This window comes from Mixophyes fleayi, chromosome 1, assembly GCF_038048845.1.
Source record: "Mixophyes fleayi isolate aMixFle1 chromosome 1, aMixFle1.hap1, whole genome shotgun sequence".
In the NCBI taxonomy this organism is placed as follows: domain Eukaryota; kingdom Metazoa; phylum Chordata; class Amphibia; order Anura; family Limnodynastidae; genus Mixophyes; species Mixophyes fleayi.
Window position 1 is genome coordinate 57,597,077 of NC_134402.1, and position 9,198 is coordinate 57,606,274.

The 9,198-nt window shown below is 40.0% G+C and overlaps 1 protein-coding gene across 2 annotated transcripts in view; it reads right to left on the minus strand.

Moving 5' to 3' along the window:
- SMIM14 (small integral membrane protein 14) overlaps positions 1 to 7,106 on the minus strand; it is a 29,249-nt gene extending 22,143 nt beyond the window's left edge. The window contains exons 1-2 of one of the 2 annotated variants that reach the window (XM_075194803.1): positions 6,990 to 7,105; positions 2,140 to 2,222 (exon numbers count right to left, since the gene is read on the minus strand). The gene's annotated coding sequence lies outside the window, so the exon portion shown is untranslated. Of the gene's footprint in view, positions 1 to 2,139; positions 2,223 to 6,989 lie in introns of both variants that reach the window. The other variant, XM_075194802.1, reaches the window with a different exon arrangement.
- Positions 7,107 to 9,198: the final 2,092 nt, after the last annotated feature.

A 9,198-nucleotide genomic window follows, 5' to 3' on the forward strand; every position in this document is an offset into this window, starting at 1 on the left:
TCAGGCTTGACAACCACCAACACCCTTGGACTCGCCTTGGGGATTTGTGATAATTTCTCTTTAGAAGGCAGAGTTGTTTGCTGTTTTGTTGCTGACAGCATAACTCTCTTCAATTTTTTGTAGGGGGGGGGAGGAGGAGGAGGGCTAAGATCCGTGGGTGAAGCTGAACCACTAGTCATGAACACGGGCCAGGGCCTAAGCCGTTCCTTGCCACTCCGTGTCGTAAATGGCATATTGGCAACTTTACGTTTCTCCTCAGATGATTTTAAGTTTCTCTTTTTGCTACATTTTCTTAACTTGGGCTTTTTGGATTTTACATGCCCGGTACTACGAGATTGGGCATCGGGCTTGGAAGACGACGTTGATGGCATTTCATCGTCTATGTCATGACTAGTGGCAGCAGCTTCAGCATTAGGAGGAAGTGGGTCTTGATCTTTCCCTACTTTATCCTCCAAATTTTTGGTCTCCATTATATGTAGCACAAGATACTGCAGAATGTGTGAACTTGGTAATATTGCAGTACCAATGGACTTATACTGCTGGATTGGTTTTGCAAATTTGGTTATAATTATTATATTTATTTTTTTTTTTTTTACTTTTTTATTTTTTTTTACTTTTTTTTATTTTTTAAAAACTTGGGAATAATGGGGAAATAACTATGCCCTTAGAAGCACAGAGCACAGGACACAGCACCACTGGACTGAACAGGACACGGCACAGGACCCAGCAGCACTACGGAACTCAGCAGGACAGAGCACAGGACACAGCACCACTGGGCTGATACTGCAGAACACAGCACAGCACAGCACAGCACAGCACAGCACAGCACAGCACAGCACAGCACAGCACAGCACAGAGGACCACCTAACACACCCTCCCTCTACCCTGATCAATGCCCGAGTGAAGATGGCGGCGACTAGCGGGGAATTTATAGGATCCGAGTATCGCGAGATCCGACAACGGGATTATGAGTCAGAGCCTCAGTTTCACTTTTGAATTTGGCGCCAATACCCGGATCTGTCTCGGATCCGACTCGGATCCGCAACGTTCGGGTGGGCTCGGATTTCATAAATCCGAGTGCGCTCATCCCTACTGAGAATACCATTAATTTCCATCTCGATGATTTTATTTTTGATTACTTATATAGTGTGCAATTTGTTTTTTTTTTAGATTCACTGTAAACCCCTGATACACTGTTCTAACATTAAGACCACAACATGTCATGTGCTACTGACTGAGGATATGAGAGTAGAATAAAAGTAGACCCTCACTTTCGCTGTATTAGTTAACAGCCTGCCAGTAAACAGTATAAGGATATTTGCATATAAGACATCTGTGATAAGATTCACTAAGTTTCAACTGCCATGTTCAGTCTGCGTTAAAGAAAACAGTTCTGACATCTGGCATTATTAGAGTAATACCACACTGGCTATTTTTTAGCTGCAGTTTTCCACATGGAAAAAAAAAACAAAAACATTTTCCCTGATGACAATCTCTACCAATATTAAAATGTTTTTATGGCGATTTTGTGATTTGACTTACAGTCCTCCCACAGCTGGATTAAGTATCTGGGGGGTGGAGAGCAAATAAGACAGGGGGGCCCCTATGGTCTAACATAGCTATAATTTTAGACCAATACAGAGGCAATACTGTGTGCATTACTGTTAGGTGCACGCAGCTCTGCCTTCACAAACAGTACAGTGTGAAGCGGGACTTACCTCCCCTCATAGGCAAACCGAGAGGGGGTTTCCTAGTGCCTGGAAACCCCCTCCAAGCCTGGGGCACTGTATAATTGAGGTGGCTGGACACAGCCCCCGCTTCAAAACAGCTCTGCTCGAAAAGAGAAAGCTGCATGCACCTAACAGTAGTGCACGCAGCATTGCCCATGTATATTACGGGGATAGGAAGAGATGGAGAGCAGCCAAGCACTGTCTAATATTATAGCCACTCCCCCAAGCATGCTGGTCACGCCCACTGGCGGTGTGATGTGGAAACCCCCCTCTGCAAATCCTGCGTTTGCCCCTGCTCCCTACTGTCCTTGCAGCCGGACAAAATCCTGACTAAGCGAGACAGTCACCCATGTTCGGGACTGCCCCACCAGATTCAGGAAAGTGAGCAGACTGTCCTGCTCTCTCCTACCTACTCCTGCACCTTACACGCCCTGCGGCTGCTGGTCTCTTTAGCTCAGTTGTGGCTTGTCTAGATCCCAGAATGTTGGTGTCCTCTTTGGGAAAAAAAAAAAAAAAAAAAGACAGTTACACAAAATTTAGAAATCTCCAACCAGCCCCGACATTAGATTTATAGCACCCTCCCTTATTAATTAGGCCTCCCTCCCTGCAACTAGCCCAAACATTAAATTAATAGTATTCACATTTGATAATTAAATCTAATTATCTCAATATTTTTTTTTTTCAAAATGTAGCTCCTGTGGGCACATATTTTGTGTCATTTCAAATGCTATGGTGTCCTGACAAAGTTGGACTAACCCTTTGGGGCCCTTGTTTAAAGAGGATGGCACCACATTGAACTGTGATGCGCAAGATTTTCTTGCGTTTCATCAAACAACATTTAGTGGAGCACAGTCCACCATTCTCAAAGCAAGAGTTGGCTTTTACCATCCGAGTAAACTTCATGTCATGCTGTAGCCTTGTGTACAATGGAAGTCCAAGTCACATTTACGATAGATATAGATATAGATATAGATATATATATATATATATATATATATATATACACACGGTAGTTAAAAAAAAAGAAATAAAAATATAGAAATTGCACTGTTTTGAACAGAACTAAATGTTCAACTAATTACCTGCTAAACCTGATTGTGACCGTGGCAATGACCATCTCTATAAAGACTTGTAGAGTTGCCCCTGTGGAAAAATTCATAACCAGTCACTTTATTTCCTTTTTGTTGTTCAATTTTAAACTCAGATTGCCGAACTACGGCCCCCATGATGCTCAGCTGTTGGCTGTTTAATTGGAAGTGCAGCTCTGCAAAAGTACAAATGAGAGGTAATTCCTGTATGCATTCAATGGCCATGTCCCAGGGCACTGCAGAGCACAGATATTCACGTCCATGTTCTGGAAATTCTGCTGGTTTGTCCAGCAGCAGTTGAACTGCTGAGGTTTTATAACGTTTATACCGACGTACAATGGCAGAAACAAAACTGCTACCTAAAAGGTGGAAAGACCCCTCTGATAATGTGCATGTTAACAAAGGGTTTCCACCTTTAGATCACTTAATTTTATTGATCTATCTATGACCTGCATGAAACATCTGCTAAATAAACTAGCTTTTTCTTTTATGTTTATGCTCTTGAGCCATGCATTTATATAATCATGCAGTTGTTTATTTTCTCGCCCTAGGACATAACACAAAGCAGAGCTAAGAATACAATTTTTATTGGCAGCTTGTGAGCAGGGCGCCCTAACCTCTCTGTCTGTATTACACAGGATTGTTTTATTACTGTCCTTGTTCCCAATTGTAAAGCGCTACGGAACTTGCAGGCGTTATATAAACTAATGTTGAGGATGATGATCTAATGCAGAGCACAGCAGAGCACTGCCATGTCCCACAGAGCAGCAATAGAAAACTGATGATATAAATACATATCTAAAAAGCACAAAAGGATATTAGAATGAAAAAGCCATGTCTTTAGTTACAGCTGCTATAATCTGAAAATGTATTTAAATGTTTAGGTGATTAAAACGATGGTTACACTTTACATGCTATTGAAAAATGAATATAGGGCTGTGACACAAATCTATCTTTATTTGAATCCATCCAAACTCTGTTGTCTGAACAGTGCTTTAATGTTGATTTAAATAGGGATCATTGATACCCACAAACAATATACAAGCATGATAACTTTTAGAAAAAGTATGACGAACCATGGAAAGAAAAATAAACCCTATACTCCAGGTCCAATTTCAGTTTTCTACAATGTTGATGTCAGGGACACCCCCCAAAATCTGTAGGTTAATTGGCTTCTAGCAAATATGAACCCTAGTGTGTCATAGGCAAACCGAGGGGGGGTGCCCGGAAACCCCCTCGAGCCTGGGGCACTGTATAATTGAGGTGGCTAGACCCTGCCCCATCTTCACACGGCTCTGCTTGAAAGGGGAGAGCTGCTTGCACCTAACAGTAGTGCACGCAGCATTGTCCATGTATATTATGGGGATAGGAAGAGTTGGAGAGCAGCCAAGCACTGTCTAAAATTACAGCCACATCCCCATGCATGTTGGTCACGCCCACTGGCGGCGTGGTGTGGAAACCCCCCTCTACAAATCCTGCGTTTGCCCCTGTGTGTGTGTTGGTGGTGGTAGGGAATTTAGATTGTAAGCTCCAATGTGGAAGGGACTCATGTGAAGGATTACAAATTCTCTATATATAACTGCGTAATACGATTGGCGCTGTATAATCAATAATAAATAATAATAGCTGGATGGAGAAGAGGATTAATGATTCCGAGAGGGTGAATGGGTATAAGGAGAGAGAGGGGACATAAGGAATGTGCTGTCAGTGGAGGAGATAGAGTAGTTTGATGAAAAGAATGGTGGAGATAGAACAGGATAGAGGGGGGTGTATCACCTAGAATAGAGAGGGGTGTGCTGTGTGCAAAGTATTTGGGGCCTATGTGTATAGTCAACTATTCATTAGCGTATGCCATATCAAAATGTTTTAAAATATGCCTAGCTCCCACATGCTAAAATATTTGTCAAACCCTGTTTTATGACATAGGAGAGGTATACAAGGGAGAATATGGTCTACTTTCTAAAACAAAAAAGTAAATTGCTAATCAGAGTACCAGGAATCTATTGTTGTATTCTGTGTTCAGTTCAGCTAATTTCAGCCACAACTTGTCTGCAGCCTGGTAAGTTTGGAGCCTTATTTCAGTGAAATTTATAACAAATTGAAAGACAGGATCCGTAACTTGCAAAGAGAGATTATGGCAAAATAAAAATACTACTTATTTTAGGGCAAAGAAACCTAAATTATTTATTATAGTAAGTGGCCATGTTTGTTTTTCAATTAGATGTCAATTATTTCTTAGAATGTCACCTACTCTTCTAGATTCTAATCTTTGGGGTATATTTACTAAACTGCAGGTTGGAAAAAGTGGAGATGTTGCCTATAGCAACCAATCAGATTTACCTCTCCCCTTAGAATGTACGCTCCCTTGATCAGGGCCATCTCTCCTCCTGTTTCCACCACTTCTATCTCTGCTCTCCAGCTACCTATCCCCCTCCCCTCTGGGGGTCTCCCCGTCATCCGCGCCCTCCCTCTTGTGCTCCGGTGTTTGCGGATCTTCCCTCCCCCCTCTCTGTACTTGTGCTTTGAGCTTATTGAGTTACTGTGCTTATTGTTTAAGTACCGTCTCACCTCGTATTGTAATTGTTTGTCCCTGTACGGCGCTACGGACACCTAGTGGCACCCTATAAATAAAAATTAATAGTAATAATAGCTGTCATTTTGTAGAATGCACTAAATGACAGCTAGAATCTGATTGGTTGCTATAGGCAACATCTCCACTTTTTCAAACCCACAGATTAGTAAATATACCCCTCAGACTTATAAATAAAGCTGAATTTTCCATTGCACGGCATAACACATAAAACCATCTGTCTGTGGCAATGATTTAAATGCAAAACTACAAAACTAATCATAATAGGAGACCAAACAGGACCATGAGTAGGTTATGCTCAAATGTACATTTATGGCAACTGGCTTAAATTACTAAACAGCCTATAGGAGTACTTTGTTTTAAAACTACCTTGATTATTCTAGGGATAATATTGATTAAAATGATTCCTTCTACACAAGAAAGAGAAAAAAAAAAGTTCTTTTACATATAGAAATGTAAGTAAAAACACTTTTCAGATGGTCCACAAAAGATCATCACTATCAGAAAGAAATACAACCTCAAAGGCATAAATAGACACTATATAAAACCATATGGTTTGTGCCAATCACTCTTCAAACTATTTGTGACTATCATTTCAACTTCTGATTTTGAAATTTAACAATGGAAAATGCATGTTGTTATTTTCCTGGTTGCAATTTTCGAGATTTTCTACCCAGACTGTGAGGTTTTCTTTATTATAACACAAAAAGGGAAGTTTCCTGCCAAAAACACAAGAAAACCATGCAGCTGTTCACTATCCCCAAGGAATTACACAACAGAACAACCCTTAAGCATAGATTCAACTATTCTTTTCCATTTACACCTAACTTTTAAATCACATATCTACTGATGCCTGCAACCACTGACCCTACCCATTATCATTCTTTCAACAGTACCAGGGAAGTGACAAATGGTCATATAGATATTTCACCCTATTGCAAACTGACACACTTTTTCTTGGCCTCTTAGATATCTGTATACATCTCAGTAGGCTTTATGATATGTCAGTTCACATCTTACAACAGCTGCCAAACTTAAAAACTAAAAATCCTTAATAATACAGAATGTGTGTTATTATGTGATGTAAGATGCTGACGTTTCTGGGAGTAACTAACCACGTGTACACAAACACAAAAGGGGCAATGCAGAAAACAGGACTTTGGGTGTAAAAAGAGTAACATATAAAAAAGGTACTAGCAGGCACTTGTTAAGCAGAATGCATACTATACCAACATGACAGTCAATAAGATAGATTGCAGCAAAGACATGATATGTAGAAACAGAAAGTCACAAAAAGTAAACACTGTTTGCACAACAAACTGACACACAAGACAAGAGCGATGTAAATGATTGCAAAAGGAGATGGCACAAACTGCCAGTGCACAGATAGTGATTGATATATATATATATATATATATATATATATATATATATATATTTATATAGAATTATATTGCACCCAGGCTGAGGACTGGGTGGGTTTACAAGGAAGTAGAAGAGAGCAGAATTGCAATACGCTATGGACAGTTGTATGACATGGTAGCAGACGTCCTAGTGTGCTGTAATATCGGGATCCCTCACCTCTGTCCAGAACCGAGCCGAGCCGGGAGCCTCCAGCCTGCAGCACCTGCTGTGTTATGATTGGAGTGTACACGTCATGCTCGTGCACAAACCCGGATCTCCCCGGCGTTCTCACCCCCTCCAGCTGATGCGCGGTCCCGCTGCCCGCCGCTTAGCCAAGGGAATGAGAGGTAGTGAGAAGGATGGAGCAGCGAGCAGCCAATCAGCGTCTGCCAGAGCCGGCACATTGCTGGGCTTGCAGCACTGTAACTGGATCTACGTGGAGAGAAGGAGGAGCCTTGTGTGCAGCCGACAACTGTCTGACTACCAGGTTCTGTCCCAGATAGAGACATGTTCATGTTTGTCACACTTTTGTCATCAGCACCATTTTTCTTATTTTATACACATACAATTATATTCTCGGGTTTCCTCTTCTGTGGGCTTTACAAGCAGCATTACCAATGATACAGACACCTCAGGCAGTTTTCACATTTTTGGTAAGTTTCATAAAAACAAATATTGTAGACACCAACAATTCATTGCAGTATATACCATAGATTTTCTTAAAGTAGACATCCTACAGAATTTAATACTAATATCTATGATTTTGTGCATCACTCTACACTCCTGCAAATTTTGCCCATAAATGCCTTTTCAATAAAAATGACATAGCTCTAAAATTTCGTCAAAATATAATACATGACATGCATGCTAAAGTTTAAACTGTGTAGAGCTCATAAATACCAGACATATCTAATTTTAAACGTGTGTCAGCTTGCAAATCAACCAAAGCCACAGACATGCAAAATCGTAAATAGGGAAATTACACAGACATAATCCTGTCCTTCGCTTTCCTCACACATGTAGTGGTGTACTAAAATTATACTCCTAGATGTCTTTTGTGATTTCTCACTTCTTACAGAATATGTGAACTTCTTTAGAGGTTTTGTATTTGTTTGTGGGCCATAATGATACAATATCAGGGCCATCTTTTCCATTGGGTACGATGGGCAGGTGCCCGGGGGCCCCACGGGCAAGGGGGCCCCATATGCAGGGCTCTTAATTAGAATAAATAACCCTGCAAAAGACAAAACCTATGTATATATATATATATATTTATTTAGTATTATTATTACCAGTTATTTATATAGCGCCACAAATTCAGCAGAACTGTACAGAGAACTCACTCACATCAGTGTAAACTCAATTACACACACACGCACACTCTGGGGTCATTTTATTAGCAGCTAATTAACCTAACGGTATGTTTTTTTTTGGGGAGAACGGGAGGAGGAAACCGAAGCACCCTGAGGAAACCCACACAAACATGGGGAGAACATACAAACTCCTTATGTATATGTATGTATATATATATATATATATATATATATATATATATACATATATATATATATATATATATATATATATATATATATATGTATGTGTATATATGTGTATAAAAATTAAAATTCTTGAGGGAGAAGTTGGGAGTTGTTGTTGGTTGCCGGGGGTGACAGGGAGAGAGGAGTGTGATACTCAGGACCGCTGGGAGAGATCCCTGTGTCTGGTTAACCTGAGAGCGAAAAGATAGGGACAGAAGGATAATTGGGCAAAATGATTGTGACTGGATCACTTATAAATAACTTCTGGTATAAATTTATTGAAAGGAAATATCGTAGGGCGCTTATTTATATAATTGCACATGCACTTATTTTTGATATTGTGTATATTTTGGTAAGGGAAATCTGTAACTTCTGAAACCAGGGGGAGAAAATTCTTTTTTTCTGTTTTATCCTTTCTAGAGGAAATGCCTTATTTCTGATGTATATATCTGATACAATAAGCTTTTGTTTAGAAAGCCTTTTGTATATCTTGGTGTAAGGAAATGTCTTGTTTGGGGTTTACAACTTTTCCTGGGGAATTCTTTTCTTTGAAGGATATGTGTATTCTGCAAATGTTGGAAGAAAGGACTCATGATAATCTCATGCTAATTAGACCTCTTGATGTGTGAAAGTAATAGAAAGATGTAATTAGACTTGCTGTCCACTGTCAGATGCAGGATATCACAGCAAGGTTTTAAGATATCACAGATAACCGTAAATATTGTTAGCTTTGCAATGCATGTAAATCCATGTTTGTGTAAACACATTGCATCATGATTATAAAAATAGCCTGTGTCTAAATCAGTATAAAAAGCTCTTTCCTGTACACTGAAATGTATCATTCT